The sequence below is a fragment of the Pleurodeles waltl genome, chromosome 6 (assembly GCF_031143425.1).
Source record: "Pleurodeles waltl isolate 20211129_DDA chromosome 6, aPleWal1.hap1.20221129, whole genome shotgun sequence".
NCBI classification, from domain to species: domain Eukaryota; kingdom Metazoa; phylum Chordata; class Amphibia; order Caudata; family Salamandridae; genus Pleurodeles; species Pleurodeles waltl.
Genome location: NC_090445.1, coordinates 324,830,504 through 324,847,625, shown reverse-complemented (window position 1 = coordinate 324,847,625; position 17,122 = coordinate 324,830,504). Strand labels below are relative to the sequence as shown.

Genomic DNA, 17,122 nt, shown 5'->3' with positions numbered 1-17,122 from the left:
GATCCTTCAATACACATATGGTACTCAACTATAACCTAAAAATATCTTCACCCAATGACATACAGAGACTGAAAACCTGCTATAACACATCCAGTCTTGGATGTCAGCTTAAATCCTGAAGCTAAGCCCCTCAAAGACTCAATGCTTGCGGTGTACCAATACCATCAAGCAATCCCAGTTTAAAGCTTATCTATCCTACTTAAACCTATTCAGCTTGCCCCCAAGGGACAGACCATGTAATTTTTTTTTTGTTTCACCCTCAATACAGACCTCACATTCAAGCTAGTCATCACGAGGGAGACCAAGGCAACTTAGTGTCAACTCTCCCTCTTGAAGGAAGTGAAACCGTTTCTTCAACAAAACAACTTCACAATAACTGTACAAGCCTTAGTCCTCTCTCATCTGTACAGAGGCAACATCCCGCTCAGCAGCATCCTCAGTTCTACCCAGCGCCACTTAAAAGCATCCTATTTGCAGCAGCACAACTCAAGGGTGCAAACAAATACAACCACGTCACCCCTACATTTAAAGGGTCTACACAGGCTCCACTTTCTAGCCTGTATCATCTTTAAGACAAGTGGTATCATTTATAAAGCCCTCAACAACAAGACCTAAACTTACCTGCAAACAAATCAAGCTCTTGGGATGCCAGTCTGGTAACTTGGATTTTGCAAGACTAGAATCAAAACATTGCAAAAAGGAAAGAAACAGTAGGCAAGCCTTCTACATTCCTGCTCTGGAATATGGAACAGTCTCTCTATCGATAGCAGATCAGCACTAATTCTCCTACAGTTCAGGAAAACTGGCACACACCAACTCAAAGAGCACTACTCCTGAGCAGCCAGTCTACCACTCACCTTACCCCCAATGACTATATGTGGGAAGTTGGCTCTGTATATACTATCTCAAATTAAGAGATAGCGTGCACAGAGTCCAAGGGTTCCCCTTAGAGGTATGATAGTGGCAAAATTAGATAATTCTAATGCTCTATTTTGTGGTAGCGTGGTCGAGCAGTAGGCTCATCAGAGGGTGGTGTTAAGCATTTGCTGTACACACACAGGCAATAATACACACACAGGCAATAAATGGGGAACACACACTCAAAGACTTAACTCTAGTCCTTTAGTTTTTATATTGAAAAATATATTTTCTTAATTTATTTTAGAACCACAAGATTCAGGATTTGAAGGAAATACATGAAATGCAAGGTACTCCACATAGGTAAGTAAGGAACTTTGAATTAGAGCAGTAACATACACAGGTTTAGGTAAAATGGCAATAAGCTATTGTAAAAGTGGACGCAGTGCAAAAATCAACAGTTCCTGGGGGAGGTAAGTATTGGTTAGTTTTTCAGGTAAGTAAGGCACTTACAAGTTCAAGTTCCTGGGCATAGGCAGCCCACCGTTGGGGGTTCAAGGCAACCCCAAAGTTACCACACCAGCAGCACAGGGCCGGTCAGGTGCAGAGGTCAAAGAGGAGCCCAAACCACATAGGCAGTCCCTTCTTCTTTCTATAGGTTGCAGGAATCTGATTTCCTGGGTTATGGGGTGCCCCTAAATACTTAATTTAGGGGTGTGTTTAGGCCAGGAGGGCAGTAGCCAATGGCTACTGTCCTGGAGGGTGGCTACACCCTCTTTGTGCCTCCTCCCTGAGGGGAGGGGGGCACATCCCTAATCCAATTGGGGGAATCCTCCAATCTCAAGATGGAGGATTTCTAAAGGCAGGGGTCACCTCAGCTCAGGACACCTTAGGGGCTGTCCTGACTGGTGGGTGACTCCTTATTTTTTCTCATTATCTCCTCCAGCCTTGCCGCCAAAAGTGGGGGCAGTGGCCGGAGGGGCGGGCATCTCCACTAGCTGGGATGCCCGGGGGTGCTGTATCAAAAGGCATGAGCCTTTGAGGCTCACCGCCAGGTGTTACGGTTCCTGCAGGGGGAGGTGAGAAGCACCTCCACCCAGTACAGGCTTTTGTTTCTTTCCTCAGAGAGCACAAAGGCTCTTACCCCAGGGGGGCAGAAACTCGTCTCAGTGGCAGGCTGGCACAGACCAGTCAGTCCTGCACTGAAGGATTGGGTAAAATACAGGGGGCATCTTCTAAGATGCCCTCTGTGTGCATTTTGTAATAAATCCCACACTGGCATCAGTGTGGGTTTATTATTCTGAGAAGTTTGATACCAAACTTCCAAGTATTCAGTGTAGCCAATATGGCACTGTGGAGTTCGTTTTTGACAAACTCCCAGACCATATGCTTAATATGGCCACACTGTACTTACAATGTCTAAGAATGGACTTAGACACTTTAGTGGCATATTGCTCATGCAGCTACGCCCTCACCTGTGGTATAGTGCACCCTGCCTTAGGGCTGTAAGGCCCGCTATAGGGGTGACTTGCCTATGCCACAGGCAGTATTTTGTGGGCATGGCATCCTGAGGGGATACCATGTCCACTTTGCTTTTTTCTCCCCACCAACACACACAATCTTTAATGGCAGTGTGCATGTGTTAGGTGAGGGGTCCCTTAGGGTGGCACAACACATGCTGCAGCCCTTAGGGACCTTCCCTGGTCACAGGGCCCTAGGTACCACTGGTACCTTTTACAAGGGACTTATCTGTGTGCCAGGGGTGTGCCAATTGTGGAAACAATGGTACATTTTTAGTGAAAGAACACTGGTGCTGGAACCTGGTTAGCAGGGTCCCAGCACACTTCTCAGTCAAGTCAGCATCAATATCAGGCAAAATGTGGGGGGTAACTGCAACAGGAGGCCATTTTCCTACACTATATCTTCCCGGGCCAGGACCCCCGATTATCTCCTCATTTCTCTTGAGCTGGATTTATGAACTACAAGTACCACACATATCAACATACTACACACCATACACCCTCAAAAGTCCTGCATCAGACTTGATATGAAGAATTTAAAGAAAAATAAGATAACAGCTCACCTTGCACCTGCGATCTGGAATGTTATTGCTGTATCCATCAAGAACGCCCAAACCCTGCTCCAGTTTAGGAAAGAGCTGAGAAGGCACCCATTAAAAAAAGCTATATCATGATGCAGTATTATTCCACAAGCAAGCTACCCCTACTATGCCACTTTGACGCTGTCTTTACCTTAGATCATGTACAGCACTTCACTGCCTATCACCTAGATTCAAGCTATACACATACCATATGCATACATACCATGGAATCTAACCTATAGCGATGTTACTCACTCTGAAAAAATAACCAAGACCTGATTCTAAACAACACAACAAGGGGTACTGAGGTGTGGTCCACACATCGGGTTATCAGATTCCAAGCGGCAATATCATTATTAAACAAGCATTGGCATAACCAATAGGTCTCGCCTTTTGAATGTGAATACAGAACTACTTGTTTTAACATAGTTTTTTGGCGATATTGTTCAGCTTCAGCAGAAAAAAGAATAGGTTTGATGTGCATGCGTGCACATGTAATTATTAGCTGGGAAGGTGGAAGAAAGTCCAACCTGGAACGACGAAATGCAGCACATAAGTGAGAAAGCAGGGAAAGACGTACGTCCATGGAGCGATGATGTTGGAGTATGGAACAGTGAATGGACATCTCATAAGCACCTACGAGCGAGTGCACCAAAAAATGCCCAGACGTGCACGTCGTTGGCAGCAGTAACCTTGGGCTCGCACATAGAAGGCATGTAATCTGATGCGCGGCATATATGACAATGTATATACAAAGGCACAAGAACAGCAACAACAAAAACAGACATTAATAACCATACATGCAGGGGGCAGAGATGCCATTAATACTTCATGTTTCAACACCGTCCTCATCGATGACATGAGAGCTCCATCTGTTGCCGCCATGCCTCTGCGCGGAATGCAAAATAACAATGGGTGTGCAAAAGAGAGGAGATGACTGCAGCACCGCCATGTTTTGGGGTGTATTTTGAATGACGAAATCCTGCATGACTCGCCTCCCAAATACCTGACTCAAAAACTGTAACTGTGTGGTGCTCGACGTGGTTCGTGAAACACAAAATCCCACTTCATGGAGCCTCACTGATTCATGCAAGAACATTATATGGACCAGTCCTTCTCTGGAAGCCAAACTAGGATTTGGAACTCCCCTCCTCCAGCCCGTCACACAACCCCAGTCAAGCTACCTTTAAAATGTATTACATGAGCACTCGTGTGGTATGTGATAGGACTATACGTGTAGTTAACGCCTATGAGAAACAATGCACTGTACTGTCACTAGGTGGCATGCTAGCCATTGGTTATGAAAATAGGAGAGCCAGGCACGAGCGTCGACCCCTAAGGTTCAACGAGATCCCAAAACATTGCTATCTAAAAATACATTTTTATTATCGGATAACAGTTCTAAAGCTTTTTGAAGCCCCCTGACCGCAGTAATGGATCTCTTTGAAAAAAAATAAGCGATTGTGCACAGGTGGGCCTAAACTTTCGTTTTTAGGTGGGAAAGCAGTTCCATTTATTATGTTTAGTACAATAAAGACAAACGGGGGTCTCTTCACATTAACTGTGCAGTAGTAAAGAAAAAATAAAAGCCAAAAAGGATTGACGAAGACCTTGAAGACAGTGAGACGGGGGCTGCTTCTAAATTGCCAATTGCTCGTTTATCGACATGTGTTAACTGTAATGTGGGGCCCTAGGCCCTCATGCTGGTTAATGATGTGACGCATACACGGTGGTAGGGTGGTACTGAACTGGCCTCAGGCACGTGCGCCCGGCCCCTTTTATTGGCAGGGTCACCTGACTGGTGACGCCTGTGTTGGGTGGGTGTGGGTTACATATGTAAGACCAGCCCTCAGCAGAGTGGCTGTCAGAAAGACTAGAATGAGTCCAGCTGGACTCTACATCCCTCCCAAACTTTATTGAGGAACCAAACAAAAGTCCAACCTGTAAAAGAAACAATAACAAAGCACCACAATCAGTCTCTCGGCCTCGAAAAGGCAGACTGCAGAATTGCAGTGGACATGGTGCAGCTGGGAGCACCCGGACACCTCCACACGAGTCCATAATTTAACCAGGCACAGCTGGGCACGAACATGGTGTGTATGAAGTCCAGATACTTCAGTTGCTTGTCCACGACCTCACAGTTCGCTGGATATTGTTGATCGGGTCCTGCCTGGGCTCATGTGGTCAAAGTCTATTTACAGTTTCGGATGCAGGTGCATCTGGAGCAGTGGGGAGTCCACTGTACACAGTTCTGGACGGCATTCTGACTCTGGAGATTGTCTACCTCCTAAGACTGCAGATGACATGACGGCCTGGGGCGCCTGGGAGTCCAGCGGCAGGGAAGCAGCAGTCTTCCCTCTCGTGCCAGATCTCCATCAAGCAGGAGTCTCCTCGAGGCCCTTTCACGGGCTTCCACGGGACTGTGTGGGCTGTGCTTGCCTATCTCAGGCCCAGCAAAGACGTCTCAGAGGAACAGCCTACAAGACCACATCCTAGTCTCGCATGGAGCCACAAGGGTTGTTGATGCAGGGTCCGCTTGCTCGAGCCATCCGGATTCAGGTGCTCTGGCCATAGTGCAGAGTCTTCAGGTGACCAGTCTCTCGATATGAGACCTCCGTGCTTCCGGATGCCTGACGTGGAGCTGTCTCAGATGCATTCTCTCTCAGCGAGATTCCGCTCTCACAGGAATTCGTTGGAGGCCCTTGTCCCTGGATTGCGGCGGGACTGCGTGGGCTGTGCGGGCCAACGTCTGCCACGCCAAAGGAGTCTCTCTGAACTCCCAACAGGGCCACGTCCTAGCCCCGGCTTATGTTATAAAAAGGCTACAAACAGTCCAGAACGCAGCCGCCCGGCTTCTTGTCAATCTTCCCAGACATGTATCCGCTAAACCTGCTCTTTCCTCGCTTCATTGGCTCCCTTTCAAGCAACGTACCTATTTTAAGGCCCTATGCATTGTTCATAGAGCTCTTCAACATAAGGGCCCAATGTTCTTTAGAAAGCGGCTATGTCTTTATGTTCCTTCTCGAAGTCTGAGGTCCTCCTCCTCTCGTCTTGTGACCATCTTGAGGTCCAAGAGAGCTTGGGGGGCCAACTCCTTCCTTACCAAGGCCGCCCGTCTTTGGAATGATCTTCCTTCCGATCTACGTCAGGAACATTCAGAACTACTTTTTAGGAAAAAACTCAAGACCATTCTTTTCTGTAGGTAGCGCTCTCAACTCTCCTAGTGACAGCACCGGTCAGGTTAGGTTAGCGCTGGGATGCCTTCGGGTCACTACGCGCTTTATAAATTCTTAAACTAAACTAAACTAAACTTGTGCGACCCCCAAGGGTGGATGGTCCAAATGATGTGGTCTTCTCTCACCGGCAGGTGTCTGGTTCACAGAGCTCATGGCAAGTGTTCAGATGATAAGTTTCTACGTTGCCAGAAATGCCTTGTCAGCATCGGTTCTTGTTGCTGACTGTCTCCACTCAGGTGGTGCTGTGCTCCTCCTTCGATGATTGGGCAATGCACCTCATCATGATGATGATGTTTTTTCATCCTTTTGAAGATCAAACAGGTGGCGGCGGCTTCGTCAGCGGAAGGACCACTTGATGGACGTAGTGGCCACGGCGGGTCTTGTGTGGCCTGTGCAGTCGGCGTCAGGGATTCCATCACAGCCAAGCAGCCGGTGACAGGAACAGGTCAGTCGTACTGGGAAGCGTGGGGGACCACCCGCATCGCTGTCTTCAGTGACGTCTGCTCACCCCGGTGACTGTCTTGTACTGATGGGTGCCTCCTCATCTACTCGCACGAGTCCTCAGTTGTGTCACTCTACTTCCTTCCACTTTCACACCTGCGATGGAGTTGATCTGTGGTGTGACCGGTCTGTCACACTCCTCTCCTCATTTCTTGTTGGCATCGTGCCACTCTCTCTTCTCCTTGGTGTGGCGTCGTGCCACAGGTCACATGTTGCGGCACATGGACCTTGCGCTGCACCTCTGCTGGTACATCTTCCTCTTTGTCCTCGACGTGGCGTGGTGCCACGGGTCGCATGCTGCTTCACACGGACCTATCACTGCACCTTCGCTGGTGCATCTTCCTCTTCGTCCTCGATGTGGCGTTGTGCCACAGGTCGCATGCTGCGTCACATGGACCTATCACTGCACCTCCTCTGGTGCATCTTGCTCGGTCGCAGCCTCTCACAGGCTGAGTCCTGCGGGTAGGACATGATTTGCTCTTCATGGAGACCTCTCCCGGTCTGGTCCGTTCCCGGATCCTCTTGGTGAACCTCTCTGGCAGGAGGGTCCCCACTCTCTTCCTCCTTCTCTTCACTCGAGGGCGCCATTCTTGCGCCTCGAGGCTGCGCTGTTACGGCGCTCACTCCTGCCATCTGCTCTGGCAGGGTCGGTCAGTTCAGATGACCTGCTCACTGATGGGCCAACAGTGGCCATCTTCCCACGCTGCGCGGCCAGCTGACATGGCCTCTTGTCCCGTGCGTTACGTCACGCTCTCGGGTACTCTCTCCATCTTCACGGACTTTACCCATGTCGTCACATTCTCGGGCGCAGCTCTCTGTGCTCGCTGCGCACGTGTCAGTCTCTTTTTTTTGGGGGGGGGCGTCCTGTGGCAACGCCTGGCATGTCCCTTTCTTGTCCTACGGTGATGTCCATCACTGCTGGGGCATGTGGCGTTCTCTCATCGGTGGCGGCGGATGGCCGCCAGAGGCTGCGCAGACCATGCGCGCTCTCTTCGTATCTCTTGTGGCACTGCGTCCGTTTCTCACCGTTGCAGCTTGGCTGGGACAGCTGCAGTCTTCTCCTTCCCTTTTGCAGCGTCGCCCGCGTCGCTTCCTTCTTCCTCGCCGTTTCCGTCTTCTGCGCCGTTTCTGTCCACGGGCGCACTCTTGGTTTGGAGCAGTCACTTTCTGAAGGTGCTGCTGTAAACTTTCCTTCATCCAAGTTTCTTTTACCTTTTAAAACAGAAATAGGATGCAATACCAACTCTGGCCACTGGATGCCAGTAGTGCACTTTTTTTTCTAGCTTCAAGACGGTCTTTCCTGTTACCGGCCTGTTTATTTCAACAGATGCCGGTGAGGGGGGCATGCTGCTGAGAGGACTTCTCATGCTGGTGGGGGCTGCAGGTAAGTGCAATTTTATTTATTTTCTTTCTCATCTCTCCCTTTTCTCTTCTCTCTTTTTCTTTCTGTTCAATTCTTTTTCAACCTGCACAGCCTCGTTTGAAGAGGCGTGCAGATGGCACCAATGTCAGTGAGGGGGGCGTGGGGGCTCCGGGCAGTTTTTTTTTCTATCTAGGTGCGTGTGAGCACCTCTCTTCTTATAAGTTTGTTGGAGGTGGGGGCGGCCTTGGGCACCTGTTGCTTTGGTGCGTGTCTGCACCTTGTGCTTCTCCCGGTTTTTCCTTGTTCTCTTTTTTTTTTCATAAAGGTGGGGGGGCGGCCCTTGGCAATTATCTTCTGCTTGGTGCGTGTCAGCACCACTATATTCGGTCCTAACGAAAGTTGGTGGGGGCGGCTCTGGGCATTTTCTTGGGCATTTTCTTTATTTTAAGGTGCATACCAGCACCCTCACGGATCTCTCGTTGCGGCCGCAGCAGTCCTCCGTCCTGCGGCCATTGTGCCGGCATTTTTGGGGTGGGGGCGGCCCTGGGCAAATCTTCTTCGGTGCGCGAGTGCACCATTCTTTAAAAGTGAAAAGGGGCGACCGGCCCGGCCATAATACTTCTTCCCCTCACGTAGGGTGACCACCTGGCATTAAGGCAAATTCTGGACAGGACTGTAAAAAATTTAGGACAAAGGGTCAAAATTCAGGACAAAAATTCAGGACAAAGGGTCAAAATTCAGGACAAAGGGTCAAAATTCAGGACAAAAATTCAAGAACAAACGTCAGTTTTACAGACACGTGCAAGAGAGGCCATGCCTCACTATGTTGTCAGTGCATTTATTTACTCTTTTTTAACATAGCACTATTTATTCACTGTGGTCTTTTTGTGATTGCCTCCTGGTATGCTACATTCAGGTGTCACATTACGTCCTTGTTCAGTAGTAAATTAATGCCCTTCAGTACTGCGGCAAGGCCATCACCCCTACCCAAATCTACCCGATCTTTCCTGAAGAGAAAGTAACAGCAAAATTTTGATTATGTTTCTGAACATTTTAAAACCCCTGGCAAACAGTTTGGGAAACATTAAGGTAATTAACCTTACTCTAGTTTAAACAAATTGAACAAAAACATCTGGCTTACCCCAACCGCCCATGGACTTTCAACTTAACGAGGCAGGGCAGATGGTGTGGGCGACAGTCTCACACCTAATGTCAGGATGTGATGTACCCATAACTTGTCTGTGGTCTCACAGCACTAGAGTGTATGTCCGGGACTCTACATTTATCTCAGAAATGGGAGCCCGGACTACCAATCAAAGATAATAAAAGAGGAGGATGAAATCGAGAGCAAATGGGAGATCCACGGCAAGTAATTCAAAGGGTTGTTGCCAAGAACTGGGTAAATAAGGAAGAGAAGTACAAGGTGAGACAATTCCTAAAATCAGACAAGATGGGTCCACCAAGACTATTCAAAGGTATTGGGAACCTGGGGAGTTGTCTCTGCACACAGGAGCGAAACAGAAGGGGCACTGTCAAGTGGTTGAACAAGCAACACCCATCCACCTTGGCAAACTCTTCTGGTGCAATGGTCCGCTGTTAGTGCTTTTGAAGGGTGAGCAGGGGCCAGACCCCTTGCAAGGTTGTGCAAGGCAATTGCCCACTTTGTCCATGTCTTTATATGGTTTTGAAATTGAGCAAAAGCCAAACTAGAGATCTGGGTTATCCCTAAGTGTCAAGTACACATAGAATCTTCAAAATATTTGGGATGTAAATTGCACAAACACAATTTACAAATTTTTAAATTTAATTAGTGTTTCTTTGACATATGACACTGTTTTTGCCTTTATATACATTTAGATTTCAACCTTTTGATACCTAATGATTAATATCTACCATTCTTACACTGATTTCCAGGAAGAAAATCTCGGCAGAGCGAACGGTCCCTCCAAGCCCAGTTTGCTTTTTGGGTCTCTTCTGCTTTCTGTAGAGGCCATGTGGCACTAGTGAATATGGTGTGCTACCCCAATGATAGTATTATTTTGCAAACCTTCCTCTGCTCGCCCTTCATTCCTTCTTCAGACAGGCCACACATCTGATTTGGTCACTGCGGCGCCATCAGGAACTCTTTCCACTCTAAAACTAACTGTGACTGTGGGTGGATTAGGTCTTCTGGACTTAGAATGCTATTATTCAGCTGCACAGGTCCAATGGGTGGCTTGCTGGCTTTCTGCCCACCTCCCTGCATGAGATGGGGTTTACCAGTAAAGACTTTTAAGAAAGGCTTAATGCACTGCTCATTGTTTCCTACTGACCATTCTACAGATCACCATTCAGGGTTATCATGCACAGCTTTCTCTTGCCTTGCCAGAACCTGTACACCACTGCACTGACACTCTACTCTGCAACTCTGCACTCTACACCACTCTACTCTATGCCACTGCACTCTAGGCACTATACTCTACTCTACACCACTCTACAATACTCCACTCTGCACCACCCTACACCACTGCACTCTATGCCACATGAGTCTACTCTGCACTCTGACACTTCACCACTCTGCATTACTGCACTCTCTGCTTCTCTATTGTATGCCACACTACTCCACTGCACTCTATGTAACTCTACCCCATGCCACTCTATGCCACTGCACTCTGCGCCAATGCACTCTAAACAACTGCACTGTACGCCACTGCCCTCTACTCTGTACCACTGTACTCTACGCCACTGCGCTCTGTGCCACTTTACTCCACTCTACATCACTGCACTGACACTCTACTCTGCAGCGTTCCACTCTCCACCACTGTACTATACACCAATGTACTATGTACTACTGCATTCTATGCCACTGCACTCTATGCCACTCTACATCACTCCACTCTACAGCACTTTTCTCTACTCTGCACCACTCTACACTACGCCACTGCACTCCCTGCAACGTCAGTCTACTCTGCAATCTTTGCCACTGCACCACTCTACACTACTGCTCTATCTGCTACTCCATTGTATGCCACTCTACTCCACTGCACTCTATGCCACTCTACTCTGTCCCACGCCACTCCATGCCACTGCACTCTAAACCACTGCACTCTACGCTAACGCACTCTAAACAACTGCACTGCACCCCACTGCACTGTACTTTGCACCACGGGGCTCTACACCACTGCTCCTATGCCACTCTACTCCATATGCCACTAACTTTACGCCATGCTGAACAGCAGCTACTCTGGTGTACAACATTGCTTATGGCTAAAACACATTAGCAAGGCCAATAACTCTTTCGTAGATGAGACCTATTGGCTTTGCCAATGTTTGTTAGTACTATGAGGTACCGAGGTACCTGAAAGAACTTTTAAAAATACAATTACATCATAATAAAGGCTGCTACAAAATGCGCAAATACATTTTGGTTAAATAAAAAAAAAGTGCTTCTCAAATACAGAATTGAATAATATACAGTTTATACCTAGTACTAAAAAATGTTATAACACTCCATTAAAACCACACACCCCACAGCTCACTTTGGAACACCATTACAATACCTCTCTAAAAGAAATATCTTTGCACCAGAAAACTTCAAGTGACTCTTTTTAGTAAAGTCAATGCAGGTTTTCAAGCCCCTTTGCATTTGCAGATTTACCAGTTGGGCACATTTGCATGTCTTTAGGGAAGGAGACCCCCTGGCAAGAAGGTCTGATTCTTATCTGTCTGCCCCTCCCTCAGAGCGCAGGAGACTCCCAGCCTTCCAGTCCAGCTGGGGAGACTGATCTGCCCGTAATTTCGACCTGCCTCCTTTGTCCTTAAGGTGAAAGGCTAAAATTACGGACAAATGCTGTCCGTGAAGACTTTCATCACGGACAACGGACGGCAGGGCGAAATTACGGACAGTCCGTGAAATTTACGGACGGGTGGTCACCCAACCTTCACGGCGCACGGCTTGTTACAGCGCCAATTTAAAAGGACCAAGGGGGAAACGGCCCCCGGTCTTTTCTTCACTCTTGGTGCTCGATCGCACCATGTTTTTTTTTTCTTTTCTGCACGCGCGGCCGCAGGGGCACGGGACACGCTGCGGACCGCGTTTTTTTTTTTCTTTCTCTTGGAAGCTACAGTATCGGCCCTGGTCACAATTCTTTATTTTCTTTTGTTTTCTCACGGCGCGCGACAGCGCCATTTCCCCCACATACTGTGCGGACCCAGCAGCTTTCTCGCACGCTGCGGGCCGCACTGCATCAGACTCTTTGGGGGGCTTAGTGCATTTTTCCTCGGGCTGGGGGGAAAGAAAATCTGCGCACTTTGTAGCGCTTTATTTTCGGCGCCCGCAGCCGTTTTTACAGTGCTGCGGGACGCGCTGATCAGCAGCACTCACCCCCTTTTACACCAGTGGGACTGGGGCTGCGACGGCCTCGCTTCTCTCTTTCTTCCACCGAGTTGAGTCCATCCCACTCGTCGCCAATGTAATGTGGGGCCCTAGGCCCTCATGCTGGTTAATGATGTGACGCAGACACAGTGGTATTGAACTGGCCTCAGGCACGTGTGCCCGGCCCCTTTTATTGGCAGGGTCACCTGACTGGTGACGCCTGTGTTGGGTGGGTGTGGGTTACATATGTAAGACCAGCCCTCAGCAGAGTGGCTGGCAGAAAGACTAGAATGAGTCCAGCTGGACTCTACATTAACCAGAACTCTGGTAATGACGCCAAAGGTGGTATTTAGTCCAGTTCAGTCTTGTACTGGTTATGAACACTACTTACAAATCTTAGTGACCTTGCGTAGTCCTAGTACATTAGTGTGGGACTGTTGTTTGTAATGTAGTGAAACTTGGCAACTGGTGCAGGGCGCGACAGGATCAATGACGGAACACTACGCTCGAGTTAGGAACTGTGGTGGCCCAGGAAGTACGGTGATGTGGGCGTGTTCTCTTATTTATTGTGTCTATTGCGTCATAGGGACACTAATACCATTTGGGGGACGGGCAAGCCACACTGTGGAATCCTCTTACTTTGAAGTCAGACAGTGTAACTAGATAAGAACAGGATTTACAGACCTATTTAACACCCGCACTTGTCTCACTCCAGTAATTTGTATCATACTAATACTGGCCCGCCAACGAGCATCTGTAACAAACCAGGCAATGTGCTACACTTAAGCGTGGATATAACTCGGTCACTTTTATTGACATGGACAAATGTGTAATTGCCCTAAATTATTAAATTCCGTTGATTCAGCGAACATTAGTTTCACTGCTAATCAAATCACAATTCTGTTAATACAATCATCAAACTTAGTCATGGTCAAGAACAATACATTTACAATGAATTAAAAACCGGAAATGTAGAACTAGCAGTTGACTGATCGGCCTTAGAGTCCTGGCCTCTGTTAGTCATGTCGCTTTGACCCAATATGTTGTAGGCAATCCCACATTTCTTTTTGGGGGGGGCTCAGTCCATAGTGTTCGTTTTACCGTGTTTCTCCAAGGGGTTTGCCTCTAATTCTTTGGATTAGGCCCAACTCGCTACCTGGCGTGTACCTGTACCCTGCCTTCTGACCCTGGCGGGTCTGGGCTGCGAGTGCCGTGTTCCGCTTACTCCCCTTAGCTGGCCTCCTTTCACCCTGCCGTAAGGCATCCCCAGGTGTGTGGCCTTCAATTTGCACACCGCCTTACTAGGTGTGCTTACCGTCCATTTTGGTAAAACCTCCTTTTATTTCCACCTGCCCCTTCCGTCTGTCCAGCATTGTGACTGGATGCTTTATTGTCGGGGTGAGATGGTGGTATTTTCTTCAATTTTGTCAGCGCGCCGTCCAGGCTAATCTGCTGTCTGTCCCCAGAGGACGGTGCGCTCCTTAAATGCTCCCCCTTGACCCCTTAATGCAGTGGTTCCCAATCTGTGTGCCGTGGTGCCCCAGTGCGCCGTCAAAAGGAGCCAGGGGCGCCCTGCACCAAGGGTTTTAAATTTCGAATTGAAGAAATAATCGCTGGTTAACATCTAGACAGAAATTTGAGGTTTTCAGTATAAGCATAAAACCACTAACGTTTACCACTAGATGGCAGCAGTGCATTATTCTTCAAGAGTGCAGAAGTGAATGTTACTAGTCCCTCCATGCCTGCAGCACCAGTTCCTGCTCTGACCTGCATTTCAGAAGAGGGAGACATGGAAGCCTCAATTGCTGCAGCTTTGGATGTGTGAGAAATTTGGGGATGGAAGCTGGGTGCAGGGCTTAGGCAGCCCTCTTGAAAGGTGCTCAGAGGCTTGCTCTGCCTTTCTTCTCCTATAAGGTAATCAATGAACTGCCTGCTAGCTGTATAAAGCCAGTGTCATCACTTTCTGGCCTGGGCTAGCCGTGCCAGGTCTTTTACAGGATACTTTCAAGGAACGAATGTAGCTTTTAAAAATGTTTCCCTTTTTTCCCCTTGCTCACTTTGTCTCTCTCGTGTTGAGGATGATCTCTCATTTTTTGTCCTTGCACCAATAATTACCAATAAAGTATTTATTTGGCGTAATCATCTTATTCTGGGCATGACAACCTGCAAAAGATAAATACAAAACAAATGTACTGTAAAAAAATATTAATTTTACAAACTTCTATTGTCCCATTCATTACCTCATAAAATTTTCTATAGCACTTGAACGATTGATTGTGAGAGCGATTCTCTCAAACACATTGACATTTTCATTTTTATTTGAACTAAGACAATAAGAAATCAAGGCAGGATTAGTCCTTGTCTCTTGTCTTAGGTTCACCTTTTCTTACTTTATAAGGATGCTTAACCTCCATAAAAGACCAAGCAACTCCAGTCACAGCTATGCCAGCCAAGAAACTGAAAATGCTCTACTACATACAGTGTCTCCTGACATGCAAGTGTAACATTCTTTTATTGTTCAGCAACTCAGCGTACAAGGAAAATGAATGGTAGTGTGTAGAGAAAGTAAGGAGTTTGTTGTTTACCCGACTCTTTTAAGGAGAACCTAGTAGTGGTGCTACCTCTGTCCCTCTACATGCCCTTCAGGTAGGTCAGCAACGCTGGTAGTGACTCCGATTCACACACATTTCTTCTGTGGCTTGACCCAAACTATTTTGGAGTGAACACACCTTTTTTAGGGATTTGAATGTGCCTGCCCGAAGAAGGAATTTGCTTGCAACATAAAATTGTGTACTTTTTTTGGAAATCTTTATACTGACTTTGCAGAGTGCTCTTTTATGTAGTTTTGAGGCCCAATGTTACCATCAGACTGGAGGTAATAAAGTGCAAAACATTTAAAAAAAACTAGACGGGAGACCTCTAACAGTGAACCCAGGATCTGAAACAACTTTCCTGTATTTATCAGGGCCTCACAACGCTGCTCAGGAACAACCTAAAGTCACATCTCTTTAAAAATAGAAAAAAAGAGCACTAAATCACAACGCAGTAAGAGTACACTTCGATAACCCTGTATCTTCCCAATCAGTTGTTGACATTGCAAGACGCTCTACAGTGGATAGGATAGCATTACATCTTCGATTGTAATCCTGACCCACCTACCAAAATAAGTAACATAACAGGGAACTGCGACCACTGGCAGTAGGTTAAGTGAGCCGCGGGTCACAAAAGTTTGGGAACCACTGCCTTAATGGAATATCCTTGTTTAGCCATTGGGGGGTTTGAAAGATTCAAACCCCCCTCATTGGCCTTTCATATCTCGCACCTTCTCCCCCAACTTGCTGTTTCGGGGGGGGTGGAGGATGCCACAGCTGTGCTGGCACGCCCTGCCCAAAACCAGTTTAACCAGTCCCTTCCGGGTCCAGGGAAGCCATTACGGCGCCAGCCCGTTATACCCCCTTTGGGGGCGGCCTTTTCTCTAACACCCGCACTTGTCTCACTCCAGTAATTTGTATCATACTAATACTGACCCGCCAACGGCGTTCTGTAACAAACCAGGCAATGTGCCACACTTAAGCGTGGATATAACTTGGCCGCTTTTATTGACATGGACAAATGTGTAAGTGCCTGTAAGTATTAAATTCAGTTGATTCAGCGAACATTAGTTTTACTGCTAATCAAATCACAATTCTGTCAATACAATCATCAAACTTAGTAATGGTCAAGAACAATAAATTTACAATGAATTAAAAACTGGAAATGTAGAACTAGCAGTGACTGATCGGCCTTAGAGTCCTGGCCTCTGTTAGTCATGTCGCTTTGACCCAATATGTTGTAGGCAATCCCACATTTCTTTTTGGAGGGGGCTCAGTCCATAGTGTCCATTTTATTGCGTTTCTCCAAGAGGGTAGCCTCTAGTTCTTTTAATTAGGCCCAACTCGCTACCTGGTGTGTACCTGTGCCCTGCCATCCGACCTGGCGGGTCTGGGCTGCGAGTGCCGTGTTCCGCTTACTCCCCTTAGCTGGCCTCCTTTCACCCTGCCATAAGGCATCCCCAGGTGTGGCCTTCAATTTGCACACCGCCTTACTATGTGTGCTTACCGTCCATTTTAGTAAAACCTCCTTTTATTTCCATCACGCTGCCTAAGAGGCTAACGTCTCCGAGCAGCTCCACCCATCATTTTCTCTTTTTTTTTTTGCAGCCTGACTATGCTATCCCTGCTGCCAGGTTTGCCCAAAAGATGCCCATCCCTTCACATGAAAGGTGCACACCGTCTGGCGCGTATAACTCTGGGCGTCTGGGGTGCATCAAACCGTGGTGTATGCTCTGCAGCCCATTTGCTTTGCAGTACTTGATGACTGCAATGTTCAGCTTTCTTCTGGAGTTGTCTACTGCCTTGTTTGAGACAGCCCCTCGCCAATTGATCCTGGGGATTATTTCTGACCAAATGATGGTGGAGTTCCCACATAGTCTTGTTATTATCAGCAAACTCTGCCTGATCTCATTCAGAAGGATCTTTCTCCCCACTGTGGCCAAATCGTTACCCCCTAGGTGTATGATTATAACATCCGGATGCCTCTGTGCTGTCTCTAACAAACTTTGCACTGTCTACAAAAGCTGTGCCCACTTCATGCCTGGGAAACCCCATCATCTGATTGTCTTTGACACTCGGTCTCTCCTTTCAATATTGCCGTTCTGTTTCCACCATGCT

General features: G+C 47.6%; 1 protein-coding gene across 3 annotated transcripts in view; it reads left to right on the top strand.

The window, feature by feature from the left end:
- Window positions 1-17,122, top strand: part of TSSK4 (testis specific serine kinase 4) — a 191,170-nt gene that overhangs the window by 130,597 nt on the left and 43,451 nt on the right. The window contains exon 1 of one of the 3 annotated variants that reach the window (XR_011204809.1): window positions 8,004-8,080. The exons of the other annotated variants lie outside the window; for them this stretch is intronic. The gene's annotated coding sequence lies outside the window, so the exon portion shown is untranslated. Of the gene's footprint in view, window positions 1-8,003; window positions 8,081-17,122 lie in introns of those variants that run through there. 3 annotated transcript variants of the gene reach the window in all.